This window comes from Carcharodon carcharias, chromosome 1 (genome assembly GCF_017639515.1).
Source record: "Carcharodon carcharias isolate sCarCar2 chromosome 1, sCarCar2.pri, whole genome shotgun sequence".
NCBI classification, from domain to species: domain Eukaryota; kingdom Metazoa; phylum Chordata; class Chondrichthyes; order Lamniformes; family Lamnidae; genus Carcharodon; species Carcharodon carcharias.
The window spans coordinates 152,206,828-152,231,504 of record NC_054467.1 but is presented as its reverse complement, the minus strand read 5'-3'; the positions used below and the strand labels follow the sequence as shown (position 1 = coordinate 152,231,504).

At 43.2% G+C, this 24,677-nt stretch overlaps 1 long non-coding RNA gene across 1 annotated transcript in view; it reads left to right on the top strand.

Moving 5' to 3' along the window:
- The first annotated feature begins 204 nt into the window (after positions 1–204).
- LOC121284880 overlaps positions 205–24,677 on the top strand; it is a 34,182-nt gene continuing 9,709 nt past the window's right edge. The window contains exon 1 of the long non-coding RNA XR_005944566.1: positions 205–314. This is a non-coding gene — a long non-coding RNA (uncharacterized LOC121284880). The remainder of the gene's footprint in view (positions 315–24,677) is intronic.

Below are 24,677 nucleotides of genomic sequence, written 5' to 3'. Positions count from 1 at the left end.
TAAGCAAACTTCCAACTTATGTCAGCTCTTTCCATGGATTTTCATTACCACAACCATTGGCAAGTGGACCTGAACTCCACCTCCAATTGTCTGGGGTGCCATAGAACAGGAGTGTTGCAGCATCACACATACTTAAGAACAGATGTTATATCGCATAGTAAATTGCTTACAGATTCTTTAATTGTAGAAATGTAAGTTAAAGTATGCAGGAGAACACGGTGAATAAGAAGGGCAATCTAGATCTCTCAGAATTATGTTGGAAAAAGAGAAGAAATAAGCAGAAGAAACTGCGAAAGTGCATAAAACAACTAATAGTAAGTGCAACAAAGCCTTCTTATAAATTGTGCAGCTACTTTGTTCCTTACCAATGTTTCCTGCTTATGTTGTAATTAGCAAAATAGGAGATGCAAAAATACTACAGTCTAGACAGAGTGAAGTCTATATATTTGTGAATCTTTTATTTTGACAAATGTTACATAAATAAATAGGAAACCACAAAAGATTCATTTTGACTTGATTTTCTTTGCTCACTTAGGTTTTTGGGGCATTTAAGGCATGTAGAAGTTTTACCAGCTCCCCTCCCCCTTTAGCCAATACAAGAGCTAACTGTTCTTGTAGGGTCCCCTGACAATACTCCACTTGTTTTCCATTAGGTAATTACTGCCCCTGCAGGAACCATGGCCATGTTTCTTCCACTCAGCTCCGAGAAGCAACAGAATTGTCGTTTGAAATGAATACATTAAAATGTGTTTTCATGAATTGTAATGTTTTTGCCACGTGTAAAAGCAACACTTAACTGTTATTAAGCCAGCTGTTATATAACAGCCTGGTTATATATTTAATATGTTGCTTGCATTTAATCCTTAAATTGTGTATTGTTTCTTTATTTGCCAGGTTCTGGGTTTGTTGGCTGCCAATCACACTTGCATTCCTGCTACCTAATAATAAAAATTGTGAGCCAATGAGAATTAGGGAGGCGCAAGGATTAAGCAAGTTATACTTAACTTGACTTCGTTACATGTCATCTCAGTGTAAACTGACTGCACAGTGAGCTAGATTGTGACTTGACACGGACCACTCTCAGAAGGGGCCTTGGTCACATATGGCATGCTTCAAAAGAATTGGAGGCATTAAACTGCAACACAGCTTCACAGAATGAACTGCCATCACCTCCTCTTCTTGGGAGGAATTATACCATTGTTGCTGTAGGTTTCTGATAAATGTTGTAACTAAAGTAAAATTCCCATTATCATTTCCTCACAACTTCCTGAAAATGACTGAGAGTATTTACAATATCTCAGTGAACTGTTGACCATTACTCATGAAACTGCCTGTCTGGAAACCGTGATCTTTTAAACAGAACATTCTGACCACTGGGTCAGCAGTGTGAACTGGTTTACTGCAATAAGAGTGCTGTTTCAGCTATCATACAGCAATTGGTGCATTTATATTGGATTACCACTTCTCTGAAAATAATTCACTAATTTATTTAATTCCTCTCTGGTAGTTACTTTAATTCTCAGCCTTTCCTAAGAGCTTGGATACCTTAAACTGTCTATTGTCACTGGGTCAGCAGTGGGGAGCTAGAGGATTTGTGTGTTGTAAATGTTGTGGCTGTGCACACGTCTGTGTGTGGGAGAGAAACAGGAAGAACACCACCTGCAGTCACCACCCGAGAGCCCCCAAGGCTTGTTCAAAAATTGAACAAGAAAGAAAACCAATTTAAAATAAAGCCAGGTCCAGCACAACAAATGTTGCAATGTGTAAACAACTGACCATTTGTTAGCTGTCCCACACATTTTTATATGAATGGATTTGTCTTCCACTAGTGACCACGAGGAATGTAGCTCTTAAGGTTATTTTAAGGGCCCACTTATCGCATTAAAATCACTAAAAATGAAAACATAAGCCCTGAACTTCAAGGAGCAAGCACATAAGTGGGTGCTGAACCCTGGGAGTCTGGAGACATGGAGGTCCAGTGATCTTAACTTAGCTGCCAGGCCTCATCCATAAATTTTCCCAGAGTCTGGCCTGAACCTAACCAGATCCATGAGCCAGCCAGTTGTTCAGAGGTTGGGGGTGGCGGGGGTTGGGGCGGGGGGGGGGTGGGGGGGGGTGCGGTGGGGAGGTGCGGGTGTCGGTGGGGGGGTGTGGTGCTTCTAGAGGAGATTGGGGAGTGGGGGATCGGCTTCTTTGAGGCTGAGGGGAGCATTTCCTCCTGGTCCACTGTGAAACCTAAAATCAAATTTAAACCATTGCTGCCTGGTTCTCTCCTGGCTCACGATCCCAACAGGTTTGGCTTGTCAGGGAAGCTGTCACTGCTCCTTTGATTATAATTGCAGACCAGGTCCCAATAATCTTTGGGATCAGTGGGGGTAAGTGCCGGCCCTCATTTTTTGACTCACTCAATTCCCACCAGCTGAGGGGAATTAAAATCAGCTTTTAAATTGCGACACTTTTGGTGAAATTTGTTAAAATGATACTATTCACTTGAGATTTAACTTGTGTAGAAGTAAATGGCACAATTGCAATGCATGTCCAAAGGCACCAGTGAGTAGCCTGAATGAAAAGTGGTGTCAAGTTTCATTTGAATAACACTGTGGAAGCCAGTTGTTGTGACGGGGGGAGGCAATGAGTCCAGGCCAGCAGTGGTCCACAGTACTTTGCTGGAACCTGGTGGCACTGCCCTGGCTATGCCCGAATTGCAGCTACTAAAAAGCTTTGTTACGTTTTACTAAGTGGTGGCCAGAGACCCTGTGACCACTAGTTGTGCTGTTCAAGACCTCGAACAACTGGCGGAGTAGAAACAGCCTAATTTCTGCTTATATAAAAACAAAAAACTGTGGATGCTGGAAATCCAAAACAAAAACAGAAATACCTGGAAAAACTCAGCAGGTCTGGCAGCATCGGCGGAGAAGAACAAAGTTGAATTTTCGAGTCCTCATTACCCTTCAACAGAACTAAGCAGAAATAGGAAAGGGGTGAAATATAAGCTGGTTTAAGGGGGAGGGGGGGGGAAGAAGTTGGGGGGTGGGATTTGTTGGGACAAGCAAGCAGTGATAGGAGCAGATTACCAAAAGATGTCACAGACAAAAGAACAAAGAGGTGTTGAAGGTGGTGATATTATCTAAAAGAATGTGCTAAATAAGATTGGGGAGCAGGACGAGCAAGGTAGCTCTAGTAGGGGTGGGTGAAATAAATCATGGGTGGAATACATTTAAAAATAATGGAAATAGGTGGGAAAAGAAAAATCTATATAAATTATTGGAAAAAACAAAAGGGCGGGGGAAGAAACAGAAAAGGGGTGGGGATGGAGGAGGGAGCTCAAGGTCTAAATTTGTTGAACTCAATATTCAGTCCGGAAGGCTGTAAAGTGCCTAGTCGGAAGATGAGGTGCTGTTCCTCCGGTTTGCGCTGAGCTTCACTGGAACAATGCAGCAAGCCAAGGACAGACATGTGGGCAAGAGAGCAGGGTGGAGTGTTAAAATGGCAAGTGACAGGGAGGTCTGGGTCATTCTTGCAGACAGACTGAAGGTGTTCTGCAAAGCGGTCGCCCAATGTAGAGGAAACCGCATTGGGAGCAATGAATGCAGTAGACTAAGTTGGGGGAAATGCAAGTGAAATGCTGCTTCACTTGAAAGGAGTGTTTGGGCCCTTGGATGGTGAGGAGAGAGGAAGTGAAGGGGCAGGTGTTGTATATTTTACGTTTGCATGGGGAGGTGCCGTAGGTGGGGGTTGAGGAGTGGACCAGGGTGTCACGGAGGGAACGATCCCTATGGAATGCCGCCGGGGGGGTGAAGGGAAGATGTGTTTGGTGGTGGCATCATGCTGGAGTTGGCGGAAATGGCAGAGGATGATCCTTTGAATGCAGAGGCTGGTGGGGTAATAAGTGAGGACAAGGGGGACCCTATCATGTTTCTGGGAGGGAGGAGAAGGCGTGAGGGCAGATGCGCGGGAGATGGGCCAGACACGGTTGAGGGTCCTGTCAACTACCATGGGTGGAAAACCTCAGTTAAGGAAGAAGGAGGACATGTCAGAGGAACTGTTTTTGAAGGTCGCATCATTGGAACAGATGCGACGGAGGCAAAGGAACTGAGAGAATGGGTTAGAGTCCTTACAGGAAGCGGGGTGTGAGGAGCTGTAGTCGAGGTAGCTCTGGGAGTCGGTAGGCTTGTAATGGATATTGGTGGACAGTCTATCACCAGAAATTGAGACAGAGAGGTCAAGGAAAGGAAGGGAAGTGTCAGAGATGGACCATGTGAAAATGATGGAAGGGTGGAGATTGGAAGCAAAATTAATAAATTTTTCCGGGTTTCCATCTAATCTCTGCTTGTTGGCTGACCACTTTCAATCCTGCAATTGACTTTAGGATTCCAATCTTGCTCATTCAGGTTGCCTAATGCCTCTATCCGGTTGGTGTTTTGACCACTTATAAATGGTCAGCTCTGTTTCCAGGGGGAATCAGACACAGGAGATCCTGACCTGAAATTCGTTCCTCTGACATAGATCTAACACCAAAAAAGGTGCAATGATCTCCTTTAATACCAAAAGGAAAGAACATCTTCAAAAAATGTTTTCTCTAGATTGTTATAAATTAGAATTCAAGAAATTCAGTAAATCGAAGAGCATTAAAAACTTTTTAAAATGGATCCTAGTTCTGATACAGATTTTTGTGTTGAAATAGTAATATTTATTTGCAATGTTTGTGTTAACCTTTTAAATTATTGTCTTCAAAATGTAACAATGCAACATTGAATACTGCATACAATACATATATGTTTACATGAAACACTAAGCTAATAGAAGTCAAAGTGAAGGTTAATTAAGGTCAGTTAAAAAATGTGTGAAATCATTTAATGACACAGATGAAAGGATTGACTATTGCAGCCCTAATAATTGGTTTATTTTCAAATAGGTTAACAGTCCTCAAATCCCCAAACCAAATCAATTTTAATAAAAAGTAACTTTAATATCAGCTTAATCTTTAAACCTTATGGGTTTATTAATTCTACAAGCAACAAGAATTATAAGAGGAAGAATGAAGGGCAGGATTTTCTGGCCCCATCTGCCACCAGGATCGTCCGGTCTTGCTGAAAGCCAATGGACTCTTGGCTGGCTTGCCACATCCCCCACAGCAGGCCTTGGCACGGTGGGGCTGCAAAATCCCAGCCAAAGAGCCTGATGGCAAATGAAACAGGGAATTTTTCATTTTTTGGAGAACTCACAGTTACTTAATCCCAAGGGTTAATGTGGAAGAAAATATTTAACCAACGACTAATCGAGACCACAATTCACAATGTTTCAGAAAGAGAACACAGTTTTCTACGCTGGACAGCTTCATCTCCAAAGAATGTGACTAAATTCACGAATACCAGATTCAAGATAGTTCCAGCTAGTCAAAGCAAAAAATCTGGGTTAATTTGAGGACATCTTGAACTTTAACTTAAAACAAAGTCAAAACTCTGCAGAATAATAGAGTTTGAGTTATATTTATGGAGAGAATATTGTTTGTTGTGAAGGCAGAGGCCGTATTAGGCCTGACAAACACCTGAGACAATAGTGAAATATGAGCAATAGGCATATATGTATATTTTCCCCTGTCACTATCTAATGTCGAATGCGTGATGGGAACCCTGAAAGCGAGTTGAGAATCACTTCCACAAGAGTTCTGATGACAGGTTATCAACTTGAATCTTTAACACTGTTTCTGTCCCCACAGATGCTGCTTGACCTGCTGACTGTTTCCAGCATTTTCTGTTTTTAATTCCACAAACCTGTCCAATTAGCATAGCATGTGATCTTCTTACCAAAATTTTACATTGGATTGAAGTGTACTCTCAAAATGGGCAAGGGCTCAATTTAAGTATTAAAATCAATGTCAATAGCATGATGATAAGCATTAATGTGATTTCCCTATTGTTTTGTGAACAAATAGCTACATGTTCAACAATCCATATAAAATGATACAGAACGTCAACAACAACATATCTACATGGCATCTTAACGTAAAAAGTGCCCCAAGGCACTTCACAGGAGCATTATAAAGCAAAATTAGACACCAAGCCACATAAGGCAATATGAGGGCAAATGGACAAAAGCTTGGCGAAAGTGGTACTGTTTAAGAAGTGTCTTAAAGAAAGAGAAATAGAGGCAGAAAGGTTTAGGGAGGGAATCCCTGAGCTTAGGGCCTAGGTAGCTGAAGCCATAGCCACTAATGCTGCAGTGATTAAAATTGGGGGTGCACAAGAGGCCAGAACTGGATGGGTGCAGGAATCTCAGAGGGTTGTGGGGCTGGAGGAGGTTACAGAGATAGAGAGGGGTGAGACCGTGAAGAGATTTGAAAACCAGGATGAGAATTTTAAAATCAAGGCATTGCTTAACCTGAAGCCAATGTGAGCACAGGGTGGGTGAAGGGTCAGTAAGGACACAGGCAGCAAAGTTCTGGATGACTTCAAGTTTATGGGGAATAGAATGTGGGAGACCAGCCAGGAGTGCATTGGAATAGCCAAGTCTTGAGGTAACAAAGCATGAATGAGGACTTCAACAGCTGATGAGCTGAGGCAGGGGCAAAGTTGAGCAGTGTTATGGAAGTGAAATTGGGGTCTTAGTTATGGTACAAATCTGTGGTCAGAAGTTCATCTTGGGGTCAAATGAGACACCAACACCATTGAGCCTGTTCTAAAAACCTATTTCCACCTCTACAACATCACCCATCTTCCCTCCACTGCACCCCATCAATGTTGAGATCTTTAATTATGCCTTTGTCACCTCCAGAGCAAATTATTCCAATGATCTCCTTCCAATTCTCCCAACTCTACACTATTAAAAAGCCAACTTATCCAAATCTTCACTTCCCGCACCCGATTCCATTGTATGAACCCCTTCCATTACTCCTGGGTTTGTCAACCTTCACTGGTTCCCTATTCCTCATGCATTGATATCAAAATCCTTGTCCTCATCTACAAATAACCCCAGTGACTTTCCTCATCCATATTTCTGTAAACACCTTCATGCCCAACCTTCCCACACTTACCCTCAGCTCTTCCAACTATGGCCGCTTTTGGATCGCTTTTTTCCCCTTTGCTCCCCCTCAGTTGGGCTGTCATCTGCCATTTCAGCTGTACACTCTGGGACCTACTCATTAAATTCCTCGGCCTTAGTATCTCTCTCCCACTTCCAAACGTTTCCTGAAAACTTGCTGCTTTGATCTTGGCTTCATAACTAATCTATTTCCTTCTCTTTCACCTTGGGATATGTAAGGCAGAATCTTGTGCTCTCCCCTGTAGTGAGCTTGGTAGTGAAGGGGCATCTAATCAGGTGGGAAGGTGGCAAGTGGGCACCCGATTAAGTCCATGGCAGGAAGGCCCATGGATGGCCTACCTGCCCTGCTACTAATTGAGGCCAATTAATGCCCACTTAATGCCTCCTCTTGCCACTGCTGATATTAACCCAGTAGCAGTGGGCAGCTCACCATGCTGGGAGTACAACAAACAAATCCTGGCATGTTTGCTTGCAGGATCTCAAGGGTGGAGGGGAGTGGGGGGTCAGAGCAGCCCTCGTTCAAAGGCACTCAGTGTCTAATCAAGGAACCCAGCTTCGGGTAGGGGGAGGGGTGCTGACAGCCACCCCTCCCCTGTTCTTGCTGCCGACCCCCACACTCCCCTCCCCTGAGACCCACTTCCTGCAACCTCTTCCCGCCATTACTCGTCTGTGCCTGGGTCCCGCCTCAATCCAAGGCCTTGGGCAGGTTTCGCAGCAGTAGCAGCCACCACCTCCCTGGTGGCACTGCTGAGTACAGAAGAGCTGGCGGCCTCTGATTGGCCATGCTGCTGGCCTGTCAAGTGCCTAAGTGGCACAAGATGCGGCAGGATTTCCTGAAAAGAGGCGACGTGGGGCTCTGACCAGACCTGCAGCCAGCAGCTGAGACCCCTTCGAAAGATTCTGCATGTTACATCAAAGGCATTAAGTGCAAGTTCCTGTTGATCTGTTGGATTTCTCAGACAAATACGTTTGATTGTGGAATTTAACTGTTGAGTGGTGGATTACTCATTGTTCTTTTTTGCTGCTGGGATATAGCACTGTTGTGATTTTGGTACTGGACCAGTAAACCAGAAGTCTTGAGCTTAAATCCCATCATAGCAATTTGTGAAACTGAATTCAGTGGGCACGAAATATATTTGCGTAGCGCTACTGCAGGCCCCCTGAGGTTCCCAGGGGAAGGCCACGCAGCAGTCGGCTGCTGCTTCTGCAAGCTATGCACCATTCTCCAAGGGTATGGGCACATGCAGAATTGATTTGACATCACACAGCCCAACCAGCAGCTGTGACATCACTATGCTAAATTTGGGCAATACAGATCCAGGTAGCACTTGCATTGTTTAATGATGAAAAAAGAAGCATGAAGCAACAAGATGGACCCTGCAGTAGCATTAGTTAAAGGACCAGGTACCCTGATTGAATTTAAGTTAAAATTTTGAAACCTCTTCTATGACAAAGAGTTTGAAAGCACTCTAGAGTTTTTTTCTAGGTGTTATGATGAGTTCCTGCATTTGCCAAATTTTGTTGCTGCACCCTCACCAGGATGGCAGAGGAGTAGCCACCCTGCCCACACAAAGGTTGCAACAGGTATGAGGGAGTAGTGGCAGTGCCTCAGCACAACAGTGAGATTAGAGCAGAGGCAGGAGAGAGGGCAAGTTCAATGTCATCACCTCCACCAAGTTGGAGCCAAATATCTCCATGCTCCTTGACAGTGTCAGGAGTCTGCCTGGCAGACCAGTCAATGCACCCAGCTTCTTCATGTGTATGCCCATTCAGTGCTCTCCTTTATGCCCCCCATCAAGGTACTCTGCTGAGTTCTCTGTAGCAAAACTCATTTGTCACCTTGCCCTCCGGTGAGTTGGTAAACAAGCCGGCTGTTCTCCCAGACATGGCTGCAGCTCATTTGTGCCTAAAGATTTGCCATGTGCTAATCCTAACTATATACTTGCTTCCAAGGTAAATGCAGAGTCTGTGATTGAGCTGGTGGAGGCTGCGAGTGTCAGACCAAGTGACAGGGTTTCTCCATCAATTGGTACAATAGAGAGGGATGACCTTGGACCTAAAGATCAGGATGTAGAATCAGTTTAGATAGAGATAAGGGAGTGGTTTATGGGCCCCCAAACAATAAGAACGCTGTAGGTTAGGATTTCCAGAAGGAAATAAAGGAGCCTGTGAGAAAGAAATGTTGATAATAATGGGTTATTTTAATCTACATATAGATGAGATGAATCAGGTTGGTAACAGTAGCCTGGGTGATGAGTTCATAGAGAGCTTTTGGGACAGTTTCTTAGAACAGCACACTCTTGAGCCAACTCTTGAGTATACTAGATGTGCAATGACACAGGATTAATTAATGATCTCATAATGAAGGTACCTCTTGGTAGCAGTGATAATAATATGATTGAATTTCACATTCAGTTTGAGGGAGAGAAGAGTGGAGCTAAGCCTAATGTTTTAAACTTAAATGAGAGTAATTATGAGGGCTTGAAGACAGAGCTGGCTAAAGTGAACTGGGAAGTTAGGTTAAGGGATAGGTCAGTAGAAATGCAGTGACATACACTTAAGGAGATATTTCAGAATATTCAGAAAGGATACATTCTAATGAGAAAGAAAGGCTCTAAGGGAAGGATGTACCATCCATGGCTAACTAAGGAAGTTAAATATCAAGTTGAAAGAAAAAGCTTTTTATAATTCCACAAAAATGAGCAGCAAGTCAGAAGATTGGACAGAATGTAAAGACAAGCAAAAATGACTAAAAGATTAATAAGGATGGAGAAAGAAGTGTGAGAGAAAACTAGCTTGGAATATAAAAAACAGATAGTAAGAGTTTCTACAGGCATTTACAAAGGAAAAGAGTAAGTGAAGTGAATGTTGGTCCTCCAGAGAATGAGCCTCGGGAAATTTATAGTGGAAAATAAGGAAATGGTAGATGAATTGAGCAGATATTTTGCATCTGTCTTCAATGTAGAGGATACAAATAACATCCTAGAAATAATTGTGAATCAGGAGGTGAAAGGGAGGGAGGAACTAAAACAATTACAATCACCAGGGAAAGAGTACCGAGAAAATTATTACAACTAAGCCGTCATGTCCCCAGATCTGGATGGACTTCATCTTAGGGACTTAAAGGAAGTGGCTGCTGAAATAATGGATGCATTGGTTTTAATTTTCCAAAATTCCCAGATTCTGGAAAGGCTCCATCAGATTTGAAAATAGCAAATATGACTATGGAAACAAAGCAGGAAACTACAGGCCACTTAGCTTAACATCTGTCAGAGGAAAGATGCTTTAATCTATTATTAAGGTTATAGTGGGGCACTTAGAAAATCTCAATACAATCAAGCAGAGTCAGTATGGTTTAATGAAAGGGAAATCATATTTGACTAATTTTCGGAGTTCTTTGAGGAAGATAATGAACAACATGGATCAAGCAGAACCTGTGGATGTGCTGTAATTAGATTTCCAGAAGGCATTTGAAAAGGTGCCACACCAAAAGTTACTATGAAAAATAAGAGTTCATGGTGTAGGGGTAACATATTAGCATGGATAGAGGATTGGTTAGCTAACAGAAAACAGAGAGTAGGCATAAATAGGTCATCTTTGGGTTGGCAAAATGTGACTAGTGGAGTGCCACAGGGGTCAGTGCTATTTATCACTATTTACAATTTATATCTGACTTGGATGAAGGGACCAAATGTATGATTGCTAAATTTGCTGATTACACAAAGGTAGGTAGAATAGTAAGTTATGAAAATTATGTAAGATTTCTGCAAAGGGATATAGATAGGTTAAGTGAGTGGGCAAAATATTTGGCAGAAGGGCTATAATGTGGGAAAATGTGAACTTGTCCACTTTGGCAGGAAGAATAGGAAAACAGTATGTTATTTAAATGGAGAGAGACTGCAGAACTCTGAGGTACAGAGGGATCTGGGTGCACTGGCACATGAATCACAAAAGGTTAGTAAGTAGGTACAGCAAGTGATTAGGAAGGCAAATGGAATGTTACCATTTATTGCAAGGGGAACGGAATATAAAAGTAGGGATATTTTGCTATGTTGTATAGGGCCTTTGTGGAACCACATCTGGAGTATCATGTACAGTTTTGGTCCCCTTATTTAAGAAAATATATAAATGCATTAGAAACAGTGCAGAGAAGATTCACTCAACTGATACCTGGGATGGGAGTCATCTTATGAGAAAAAACTGGATAGGCTGGGCCTGTTTCCATTGGAGTTTAGAAGATTGAGAGGTGATATTATTGAAACATGTATAAGATCCTGAGGGACTTGACAGGGTGGATGCTGAAAGGATGTTTTCCCCTCGTGGGAGGACTGGAACTATGGGACACAGTCTAAAAATAAGGGGTCTCCCATTTAAGATGGAGATTAGGAGATTTTTTTTTCTCTCAGAACGTTAAGTCTTTGAAGCTGTCTTCCCTAGAAAGCAGTGGAAGCAGAGTCATTGAATATTTTTAAGGCAGTGATAGATAGCCTTTTACTCCATTGTTAGTGAAGAATCTATCTGGGGTAGATGGAACGTGGAGTTAAGGCTGCAATCTGATCAGCCACAATCTTATTGAATGGCGGAGCAGGCTTGAGGAGCCAATAGATCTGCTCCTGATTTGTATGTATACACATATCAGTGCTGTCATGTTTCTCTCTCTCCTCCTGGTGTTGCTGCAGCTGAGAAGGTAGCAGTTCTTGGGTGTCCGAAAGAAGGAATTCAAAAGGGGCAAGTTGGTGTAAGGGAAGGGGATTGGGGCAGGGAGCAAGAGGTCCACAGTCACACCATCAGCAGCTTGTCCAATATGCCAGATAGCAGGATGGGTGTGTGATGAGAGTGGAGGAGTAGCATAAGGCAGGACCATCCTCAATGTCCGATGCCACAGGCCCCATCAAAGCCCATATGATGCTGAAAACCATCTCCTCTGTAGGACACTGGAGATGCAGGTGTGCCTGACTCTTGCCAACTCTGCTCTGTGTTCTTCTATTTTCCATCTTGTCCTGCAAGAGAGAGAACAGAATGTTAGTGATTCTGTAGCATTGTGATTGGATAATGTACCTGCCATTACTGATAGCTGGATGTATGTGGAGGTAGCAAGAAGTGGGTGTGAGGCTAGCAGCATTGGAATATGTGTGATGATGAGGTAGAGTATTTGAATACTAGGTATGAGTTCTGAGTGCCAGGAATTGCTGCTAGTTGAGTAATGGGGATTTAGTACATTGAGCAGCATGAGATATGGTGATGTGGTAGGTAGGAAATGTCATGTTAAGATCCACTTCCTGGTCTTGAGCACCCACATGAGGCCATTAGGCTTCTTTTGCCAATGCTGCCAGGTCCTTTGGTTCAGACTCCAGCTGTTGATCTTCCTGGCCACCTACTCCCATTCCCTTCTGAGGGTGGTCCCTGAGGTTCTCCTGGTACCTCTGTGGTGTCATGATTGCCCTCCTCCTGCCTAGCTGAACTACCAATGCCCCCAATGCTGCATCTATCACAGTGGATTCCTCTGTTGGCTCTGTACAGTTTCCAGAAATTTCCATTGCAACAATCTTTTTGTGCAGCTTTCCTCTCAGCCTTTAGGAAGATTAGGTTGCCTCTACTGCATGATCAGCAAACTGCACTGCTGGGGCCTCCTGCTGTGTGCAGAGATCATCAGTGTTCAGGTGCAAAGAACAGTGCTGGAAGAGCACCAGCTAGCCCCACAACTATTCAGATGATGTTAAACACAAATTTTGTGCGTTTTCCACCTCACTCTGAACAGGCACAGGCACGTTACAATTTGCAAGATAGCAAAGTATCAATAAGGGTAATGACAATCGGAGCATTGGACAGAGTGTACAAACTTAAGAGTGTGGCAGCAGATAAGGACAGAATTTGAAAAAATAGTAAAAAGTCAGAACTAAAGGTTTTGTATCTGAGCACCCATAACATTCGTGACAAAACAGATGAACTATCAGGTCAAATATAAATAAACATGTATGGGCTGATGGCCATTACAGAGACCTGACTGCAAGGTGACCAGTGCTAGGACCTGAATATTCAAGCGTACTTGATATTTCAGAAGGACAGGAAACTAAGAAAGGATCGTGAATTAAGGATAACATTCATACAATAGTGAGAGACGACCTTTGTTCTAAAGATCAAGATATAGGATCAGTTTGGGTAGAGATAAGAAATAGAAAAGGGAAGAAGTTACCTGTGGACGTATTTTATAGGCCTCCTAACAGCAAGTACACTGTAGGATGGGGTATACAGGAAGAAATAATGAGGACTTCTAAGAAAGGCACTGCAATTCTAATGGGTGATTTTAGTTTACATGTAGTTTAGATGAATCAGATCGGTAAACGTAGCCTGGAAGATGAGTTCATAGAGTGTTTTGGGGACAGTTTCTTAGAGCAGTGCATTCTAGAGCCAACCAGAGAGCAGGCTATTCTAGACCTGGTAGTGTGCAATGAGACAGAATTAATTAATTACCTCATAGTAAAAGAGCCTCTAGGCAGCAGTTACCATAACATGATTGAATTTTGCATTCAGTTTGAGGAAGAGAAGAATCTAAGACTAGTGTTTTAAATTTAAAGGTACAAGGGTATGAAGATGAAGCTGGCTAAGGTGAGCTGGGAAATTTGTTAAGGGCTAGGTTAGTAGAAATCAGTGCAAACACTTAAGGGGATTTTTCATAATGTTCAGCAAAAAGGCATTCCAGTGAGAAAGAAAGATGCTAGGAGATGAAGGCGCCATCCGTGGCTACCTAAGGAAGTTAAAGATAGTATCAAATTAAAAATACAATTTTTGTGAAGATTAATGGTAGGTCAGAAGATTGGATAGAATTTGAAAAACAGGAAAGCATTACTTAAAATTAATAAAGAGGGAGAAATTAGAGTATGAGAAAAAGTGAGCTAGAAATATTTAAAAAAACAAGAGTTTCTACAAGTATTTAAAAAGGAAAATAATAGCTAAAGTGAGCATGGGTCTTCTAAAGGGTGAGACTGGGGGATTAGTGGTGGAAAAGAAGGAAATGGCGGAAGTGCTGAACAGATATCTTGTATCTGTCTTAACTGTAGAAGACGTAGATAACATCCCAGAAATACTTGTAAATCAAGAGGTGAAAGGGAGGGAGGAACTTAAAACAATTAGAAGCAGCAGAGAAAGGTTATTGAGAAAACTATTCGAACTTAAGGCTGACAAGTCACCAGGGGTAAAATTTTTAGCTCGGTGGGCAGGCTTGCACCCGACCCAACCAAACATAAAATGATGTGTAATGACATTGGGCAAGCATCCCAACATCATTGTGCATTCGCGCAATATTTTGGTCGGTAGGTGTGTGCTGGAGTCGGCAGCGCACCCGCCAACAATTAAAAGGCCTATTAAGGCCATTAAAAAGTTAATTAAAAGGATTTTTTCACTGCCTGTCCAACCTTACAGTTGGCAGGCAGGCGAAAAGGCCAAGTGGCCTTTGCATTTTCTTGGAAACCTCATCCACAGGTGGGATGAGGTTTCCAAAAGCAAATAAAAATAAAATAAAAACTTTACTTTTTCATTCGTAACAAGTCCTTGCTCATGTGACGGAGCCACATAAGGGGACATGTTTTATAACAGTTATAAAATCTTTAGTGTTTTTAAAATCAGTTCACCTCCCTGAGACAGCTCTGTGCCTCAGGGAGATTTGCAAATGGTGCTCACCCGCATGCTCGCACTCCCCCACCATCGCAACCACCCCCCCCACCTCAAACCCCATTCACCCGCACAGGCAGCGCTGAGTGCTGCCACTCGTGTCTCATGCTGGGTGGGCCTTAATCGGCCCACCAGCGTGAAATTGCCTTCCAGCCCTGATCGTGGGCAGTGGTCGGCTTCCCGACCTCCCCCACTGAGTCCGCCCGACATGGTTGAAATTCTGCCCCAGGACTTAACAGACTTCATTGTAGGGTCCTAAAAAAAGTGGCTGTGTAGATGGTAAAAGTATTGGCTTTAATTTCCCTTGATCTTGGAAAGGCCTCATCAGATTGGAAATTAGCAAATGTAACCCTTCTATTCAAGAAAGGAAGGAGGCAGAAAGCAGGTAACTACAGGAGAGTTAGCCTAACATCTGTCATGGGGAAAATGCTAGAATCTGCCATTAAGGAGGTTATAGCAGGGCATTTAGAAAGTCTTAATGTAATTAAGCAGAGTCAGCATGGTTTTGTGAAAGAAAAATCATGTTTCACTAATTTATTAGAGTTCTTTGAGGAAGCAACAAGTAACATGGATAAAGGGGAGGCTGTAGATGTGGTGTACTTGGATTTCTAAAAGGCTTTTGAAAGAGAACATGCCACATCCTCATTAGTATAGTGGTTTTTATCCCCCCCTGTCACATGGGAGACTGGGGTCCAATTCACCGTTGGGGAGGCAAGTCCTTGATTGAAATGCATGCTGCATAAGCAGTGCTCATGCTTTTCCTGCAAGAGAGTCCTGGATTTAATTTTTGAGAATGAAGCCGGGCAAGAGGTAGAGTTATCAAAGGGGAGGCATTTTGCAGATAGTGATCATAACTCCATTAGATTCAAGGTTGTTATGGAAAAGAACAAGGATAGGCCAGAAATCAGAGTTCTGAATTGGGGGAAGGCCAATTTTAATAAGAAAAGATATGATTTGGCCAGAGTGGACTGGGAGCAGCTACTTTTAGATAAATCTACATCAGAGCAGTGGGACTCATTCAAGAAGGAAATAGGGAGAGTACAGGGCCAACATATTCCCATAAAGATAAAGGGTGGGACCAACAAATCCAGGGAACCCTGGATGTCGAGGGATTTACAGGATTGGATAAAGAGAAAAAAGGAGGCTTATGGCAGATACCGAGGGCTCAAAACAGCAGAAGCCCTAGAGGAATATAGAATGTGTAGAGGGGAGCTTAAAAAGGAAATTAGGAGAGCAAAAAGAGAAAAAAATGGCAGGTAAAATAAAGTAAAATCCGAATTTATTTTACAAGCACATTAAGAGTAAGAGGGTAACTAGGGAAAGAGTAGGGCCCATTAAGGACCATAGTGCTAATTTGTGTGTGGAGCCAGAAGACGTAGGTAGGGTTCTAAATGAATACTTTGTGTCAGTGTTCACAAGTGAGAGGGAGGACATGGGTATGGAAATCAGACAGATATAATTAAAGAAATAAGCATAGAAAGGGAGGAGGTTCTAAGTGATCTAGCAGGCTTAAAAGTAGATAAATCTCCAGGCCCAGGCTACATCCCAGGCTGTTGAGCGAGGACAGGGAGGGGATAGCAGGGGCGCTGGCAATAATTTTGAACACCTTTCTGGCCACAGAAGAGGTGCCAGAGGACTGGAGATCAGCCAGTGTGGTACCATTATTCAAGAAGGGAAGAAGGAATGAACCAGGGAACTACAGGCCAGTCAGTCTAACCTCAGTGGTGGGGAAATTATTGGAAGCAATTCTGAGGGACAGAATTAATCTACACTTGGAGAGGCAGGGATTAATCAAGGACAGTCAGCATGGTTTTCTTAAGGGGAGGTCATGTTTGACCAATTTGATTGAATTTTTCGAAGAGGTGACCAGGTGTGCAGATGAGGTCAATGCATTTCACGTAGTCTACTTAGACTTCAGCAAGGCTTTTGATAAGGTCCACCATGGGAGACTGATAACGAAGGTAAGAGCCCATGGGATCCAAGGCAATTTGGCAAATTGGATCCAGAATTGGCTAAGTGGCAGGAAACAGAGGGTGATGGCCGAAGGGTGTTTTTATGACTGGATGCCTGTGTCCAGTGGGGCTCCACAGGGATCGGTATTGGGTCCATCGCTGTTTGTAGTATATATAAACAATTTAGACTTGAATGTAGTAGGGTTGATCAGCAAGTTCGCGGATGACATGAAAATTGGTGGGGTAATAATTGTGAGGAAGATAGCCTTAGATTACAGGAGGATATAGACAGGCTGGTCAGATAGGCCGATCAGTGGCAAATGGAATTTAATCCAGATAAGTGTGAGGTGTTGCACGGGCAGGACAAACAAGGCACGGGAATACATGATGAATGGTAGGACCCTGGGAAGTACCGAAGATCAGAGGGACCTTGGTGTACATGTCCACCAGTCCTTTATGGTAGCGGGACAGGTAGATAAGGTGGTTAAGAAGGCAAATGGGATATTTGCCTTTATTAGCCGAGGCATTGAATGTACGAGCAGAGAGGTTATGCTGGAACTGTATAAAACACTGGTTAGGCCACAGCTAGAGTATTGTGTGCAGCTCTGGAATCCACATCATAGGAAGGATGTGATTGCACTAGAGAGAGTGCGGAGGAGATTTATCTGGATGTTGCCTGGGCTGGAGAGTTTTAGTTATGAGGAGAGATTGGATAGACAGGGGTTATTTTCCTTGGAGCAGGGGAGATTGAGGGGGCATGATTGAGGTGTATAAAATTATGAGGGTCATCGATACAGTAGACAGGAAGGAACTTTTCCCCTTGGTGGAAGGATCAATAACCAGGGAGCATAGATTTAAGGTAAGGGACAGGAGGTTTAGAGGGGATGTGAGGAAGAATTTTTTCACCCAGAGGGTGGTGAGAATCTGGAACTCACTGCCAGAAGAGGCAGAAGCCTTCATAATATTGAAGAAGTATTTGGATGTGCACTTGTGATGCCATGGCATACAAGGCTATGGGCCTAGTGCTGGAAAAGGGGATTAGAATAGTTAGGTACTTGTTTTACTGGCGCAGACTCAATGGGCCGAAGGGCCTTTGTGCTGTAGACCTCTATGACTCTATGACATCAAAGGTTACAATGTAAAGTAAAAGCTCATTGGTGTGAGAGGAGGACCCCGAGCCAGGCAGTCAGCAGCACCTAGAGGAGAGCAGAGGAGCTATTAAAACAGCACGAAAAGCAGTGAGAGTTCGAGAGCAGAGGTGACTGAGGGAGTTCGATGAGGAGGGAGGAGGAGGCTCCTTCCCTTTCTACCTTTCCTCAGAAAGAAGAGCGGTGGCCTTGGTAAGTAGGACCTGGTGAGTAAATTAGAAAAGTGTAATACTTTTAAACAAGTAGCTATACTTGGATTTAACTGAGAAGTGCCAGTAATAAGGGAAATTTAGGGCCAATATAATTAAGCAATATAAACACCCAAAGTAGAATAAAGTTAATGTAAGGGAAATAGCGTTACGGCATGGAAGGGCAGCTCAGTCAAGTGTAACGTGTGTCCTGTAATATGTGAAATATTAGAGGAAATTAACATAGAGAGAGAGGAGGCACTGGCGGGTTTAGTGGCCTTAAAAGTGGAAAAATCCGCAGGCCCAGATGAGGTGTAACTCAGGCTGTTGAGGGAGGCAGGGGAAGAGATATCATGGGCCCTAGCAGTAATTTTCAAATCCTTTCTAGCCACAGGTGAGGTGCCAGAGGACCGGAAGACTGATAACAGTGTGCCATTATTAAAAAAGAAAGGAAAGGATAGACCAGGAAATTCCAGGCCAGTCAGTCTAACCTCAGTGATGGGGAAATTACTACAAAGAATTCTGAGGGACAGAATATACCTGCACTTGGAGAGGGTCAGATTAATCAGGGATAGTCAGCATGGATTTGTTAAGGGAAGGTCATGTTTGACAAATTTGATTGAATTTTTTGAGGAAGCAAACAGTAGTGTTGATGAGGGTAATGCATTTGATGTGGTCTACATGGACCTCAGCAAGGCTTTTAATAAGGTCCCTCATGACAGACTGTTCAAGAAAGTAAGAGCCCATGGGATCCAAGGCAAAGTGGCACGTTGGATCCAAAATTGGCGGAAATGCAGGAAGCAGAGTGTGATGGTGGAGGGATGTTTCTGTGACTGGAAGTCTGTTTCCAGTGGGGTTCTGCAGGGCTCAGTGCTGGGACCCTTTCTGTTTGTGGTGTACGTAAGTGATTTGGATTTAAATGTAGGGGGTATGATCAAGAAGTTTGCAGATGACACGAAAATTAGTAGGTTGATAATTAATGAGGAGGATAACCATAAACTGCAGGAGATATCAATAGATTGGTCAGATGGGCAGAGCAGTGGCAAATGGAATTCAACCCAGAAAAGTGTAAAGTAATGCAGTTGGGGAGAGCTAACAAGGCAAGGGATTATATTATGAATAGTAGGACCCTGGAATGTACTGAAGATCAGAGAGACCTTGGTGTGCATATCCATAGATCCCTGTCGGTAGCAGGGCATGTGGATGAAGTGGTTAAGAAGGCATATGGGATACTTGCCGTTATTAGCCGAGGAGTAGAATACAAGAGCAGGGAGGTTATGCTGGATCCGTGTAACACACTGATGAGGCCACAACTGGAGTACTGTGTGCAGTTCTGGTCACCACATTATAGGAAGGATGTGATTGCACTGGAGAGGGTGCAGAGGAGATTCACCAGGATGCTGCCTGGGCTGGAGGGTCTGAGCTATGAGGAAAGATTGGATAGGCTGGGGTTGTTTTCCTTGGAGCAACGAAGGTTGAGTGGAGACCTGAAAGAGGTGTATCAGGTTATGAGGGGCATTGATAAGGTAGATAGGAAGGCATTTTTTCCATTAGTAGAGGGGTCACTAACCAGTGTGCATAGATTTAAGGTAAAAGGTAGAAGGTTAAGGTGGGAGTTGAGGAGAAATTTTTTTACCCAGAGGGTGGTGGGAGTCTGGAACTCAGTACCTAAAAGGGTGGTTGAATCAGAAACTCTCGTAACATTTAAGAAGTATTTAAATATTCACTTGCATTGCTATAGCCTCCAGGGCTATGGGCCAAGCGCTGGAAAATGGGATTAGTGTAGTTGACTGGCATGGACATAATGGCCCGAATGGCCTCCTTCTGTGCTGTAGACGTCTGAGTCTGAGTCTATGTGCGAAGCCATGGATGCTACCGGTGTCCTAGACTACCACATGTGCACAAAGTGCTGTCAGCTGCAGAAACTTGAGCTCCGGGTTTCAGAGCTTGAGCCGCATCTGGAGTCACTGTGGCACATCCACAAGGCTGAGAGCTACATGGATAGCACATTCAGAGAGGTGGTCACACCACAGCTTAAGGGCCTTGAGACAGAGAGGGATTGGGTGATCACCAGGCAATCTGAGAGGAGTAAGCAGATAGTGCAGGAGCCCCTTGGGGTCCCACTCACAAATTGGTTTTCCATTTTGGAAGCTGGTTCCTCAGAGGAGTGCAGTCAGAGCCAAGTTTGTGACACCACAAATGGCTCGACTGTACAGAAGGGGAGAAAGAAAAAAGAAGAGCTATGGTGATACGGGGTTCATTGGTTAGGGGGAGCAGACAGGCATTTCTGTGGCTGTAGATGTGACTCTAGGCTAGTATGTTGCCACCCTGGTGTCAGGGTCAAGGATGTCAAAGAGCGGCTGCAGGACATTCTTCTGGGGGAGGGTGAACAGGCAGAGGTCGTGGTCCACATTGGTACCTATGACTTAGGTAGGAAAGGGAATATGGCCCTGAAATCAAAATTTATGGAGCTAGGTCAAAAATTAGCAAGCAGGACCTCAAATGTAGTAATTTCCGGATTACTCCCAGTGCCACATGCCAGTGAGTACAGAAATAGGAGGATAAGGCATATGGTGTGGTTGGATAGATGGTGCAGAAGGGAGGGCTTTAGATTCCTGAGACACTGGGACTTGCTCTGGGGAAGATGGTGCCTGTACAAGCCAGAAGGGGTTGCATCTGAACAGAGCTGGGACTGAGTTCCATGCGGATCGTTTTGCTAATGCTGTTGGGAGGGCTTTACACTAACTCGGCAAGAGTGTGGGAATCAAGAGAAAATATTTCAGAGAATACCAGGGTGCACAAAATACTGGGAGGGACAGATACTTATTATTCTTTATACTAGTGCTAATAAGTGAAGTCGGTGTGAGGGAGAAAGTAACAAGATCTAAATCAGTGTTACTGTGCATATATGTGAATGCATGGAGTATAGTAAATAAGATTGGGGAGTTACAGGTGCAGATTGCAATGTTGTGGTGAAAACAGAGACCTGGCTCAAGGAAGAGCAGAACAGAGTGTTAAATATACAAGGTATTCAGAAGAGACAGGAAAGGAAGGAAAGGAGGATGGGTGGTGGTATTGGTTAAGGAGAGCATTGCAGTGCTGGAGAAAGAGGATGCCCCAGAGGGTTCAAGGACAGAATCAATTTGGTCAGAGCTATGGAACAAAAAGGGTGTAATTACATTGCTCGGTATAGTCTATAGACCGCCGACTGGTGAGAAGAACATAGAAAAGCAATCTGCAGGGAAATTATAGAGAGATGTAACATTATAGAGTAGTTATAATGGGGGACTTTAATTACCCAAATGTAGACTAGGACAGTGGTTGTGTAAAGAGCAGAGAGGGGCAAAATTTCCTAGATTGTGTTCAGGGAAGTTTTCTGCAGCAGTATGTGTCCAATCCAACCAGAAAAGATGCACTGTTGGATCTGGTTCTTGGAAATGAGATGAGCAAAGTAGGTCAAGTGTCAGTGGGGGAATATTTAGAAAGCAATGATCATTGTATTGTACATTTAAGGATGATGATAGAAAAGGACAATAGGCAATCCAGAGTAAGAATAATTAACTGGATAAGAGCCGACTTTGATGGTGCAAGAACAGAACTGGGTCAGATAAACTGGAACAAAAGATTGGCGGGAAATCTACAGCTGAGCAATGGGCTGCCCTCAAAAAATAACTGGTTTGGGCACAGTCAAGGTATATTCCATGGAAGGGAAAGGTAGGGCAAACAAATCCAGAGCTCTGTGGATGAGAAAGGAGGTAGAAATTAAGATAAAAAAGAAAAAGTGTACTTATGACAGGTGTCAGGTAGAAAATACAATTGAGAACCAAGAGGAATACAGAAGATTCAGAGGGGAGGTGAAAAAACATGTTAGAGAAGCGAAGAGGGATTATGAGGAAAGACTGGCAACCAGCATAAAGGGGAATCCCAAAGATTCCTATAGGCATATAAGTAGTAAAAGGGTGGTAAAAGGAGTAGGGCCAATTAAGGACCTCAAAGGGAATTTACACATGGATGAAGGGGCCATGGTTGAAGTATTAAAAGAATACTTTGCATTTGTCTTTACCAAGGAGGTAGATGCTACCCAGGCCATGATGACAAACAAGGAAACTGTCACTGGAAGGAATCAAAATTGATAAGGAGGAAATGTTGAATAGATGTCCGTACTTAAGGCATCGGCACCAGATAAGGTACATCCAAGGGTATTGAAGGAAATGAGAGTAGAAATTGCAGGGGCACTGGCCATAATCTTTCAGTCTTCCCTTGACTCAGGGGAGGTGCCAGAGGACTGGAGAATAGTAAACATTACACTCTTGTTCAAAAAAGGTTGTAAGGCTAAGCCCAGCAATTACAAACCAGTCAGTTTAACTTCAGTGGTGGGCAAGATTCTAGAAACAATTATGCAGGATAGAATTAGTAGTCACATGGAAAAATGTGGGTTGATAAGGATGAGCCAGCATGGATTTCTAAAGGGGAAATCGCGATTAACTTGCTGGAGTATTTTGAAGAGGTAACAGAAAAGGTCAATGAGGGTTATGCTGTTGATGTGGTGAACATGGACTTTCAAAAGGCATTTGACACCATGCCACATAACAGACTTGTGAGAAAAGTTATTGCTCATGGAATAAAAGAGACAGTAGCAATGTGGATACAAAATTATCTGAAAAATAGGAAGCAGGAAGTAATGGTCAATGAATATTTTTCGGTCTGGAGGAAGGTTTGTGGTGGAGTTCTCCAGGGCTTGTTATTGGGACCCTTGCTGTTCCTGATATGTATTAATGATCTAGATCTTGGTGTGCAGGTGACAATTTCAAAGTTTGCAGATGATACAAAGCTTGGGAGTGTTGTAAACTGTGAGGAGGACAGTGTAGAACTTCAAAAGGATATTGACAAGTTGGTAGAGTGGGCAGATAGGTGGCAGATGAAGTTCAATGCACAGAAGTGTGAGGTGATGCATTTTGGTAGGAACAACATGGACAGACAATATAAAATAAGGGGTGAAATTTTGAAGGGGGTGCAAGAGCAGAAAGACCTGGGTGTATATGTGCATAGATCATTGAAAGTGGCAGGATAGGTATAGAGAGCAGTTAATAAAGCATATAGCATCCTGAGCTTTAACAATAGGGGCATAGAATACAAGAGCAGGGAGGTTATGCTGAATTTATATATGACACTCGTCAGACCTCAGCTGGAGTATTGTGCACAGTCTTGGGTGCCACATTATAGGAAAGATGTGAACACATTGGAAAGAGTGCAGAAGAGGTTTACAAGAATGGTTCCAGGGATGAGAAACTTCAGCTATGAAGATAGATTGGAGAGGTTGGGACTGTTCTCTTTGCAGGAAAGAGGGTTAAAAGGAGACTTGATAGAGATATTCAAAGTCATGAGGGGGCTGGACAGAGTAGATAGGGAGAAGCTGTTCCTGCTTGTAAAAGGATTAAGAACAAGAGAGCACAGATTTAAAGTGATTTGCGAAAGAAGCAAATGTGATGTGAGAAAAAACTTTTTCACACAATGAGTGGTTTGGATCTGGAATGCACTGCCTGGAAGTATGGTGGAGGCAGGTTCAAGAGGGCATTAGATGATTATTTGAATAGAAACAACATGCAAGGGTATGAGGAAAAGGCAGGGCAATGGCACTAGGTCATAATGCTCATTTGAAGAGCTGGTGCAGATACAGTGGGCCGAATGGCCTCCTATGCTGTTAAAATTCTATGATTATCATGGATAGAGGATTGGTTGGCTAACAAGAAGCAGGGAGTAGGGATAAATGAGCCATCTTCACCTTTGCAAGCTGTAACCAGTGGAGTGTCACAAGGATCAGTGCTGGGGCCTCAAATATTTACAATCTACAGAAATGACTTGGATGAAAGGACCAAATGCTAAATTTGTTGATTACACAATGATATGTAGGAAAGAAGGAACTAGGGTTTGCAAAGGCATAGCTTAAGTAAGTGGGCAAAAAAATGGCTGATGAAGTATAACGTGGGAAAATGTGAACTCGTCCACATTGGCAGGAAGAATAGAAAAGCAAATAATTATTTAAATGGATAACGATTGTAAAACCTGGAGGTACAGAGGGATCTGGGTGTCCTGGTGCATGAATCATAAAAAGTTGGTATGCAGGTACAGCAATTGATTAGGAAGGCAAATAGAATGTTGTTGTTTATTGGAAGGGAAATGGAATACAAAGTAGGGACAACAATTGCTACAGTTGTACAGGGTGTTGGTTTGACCATATCTACAGTACTGCGTGCAATTTTGGTCTCCTTACTTGAGAAATTATTTAATTGCATTAGAAGCAATTCAGAGAAGGTTCACTCAACTAGTTCTTGGGATGAAGAAGTTATTTTGTGAGGAAAGTTCAGACAGATTGGGCCTGTATCAATTGGAGTTTAGAAGAATGAGAGGTGATCTTACTGAAACATATAAGATCTTGAGGGAATTGACAAGCTGGAGGGTGAAAGGATGGTTCCCCTTGAGAGAGAGCCTTGAGCTAAGGGACCCAGTTTAAAAATAAGCAGTCTCCCATTAAGATGGAGGTGAGGAGAAATTTTTTCTCTCAGAGGGTCGTTGATCTATGGAATTCTCTTCCCCAGAGAGCAATGGAGGCTGGGTCACTGAATATTTTTAAGGCTGAGTTAGATAGATTCTTAATTGACAAGGGAGTCAAAGGGTATAGA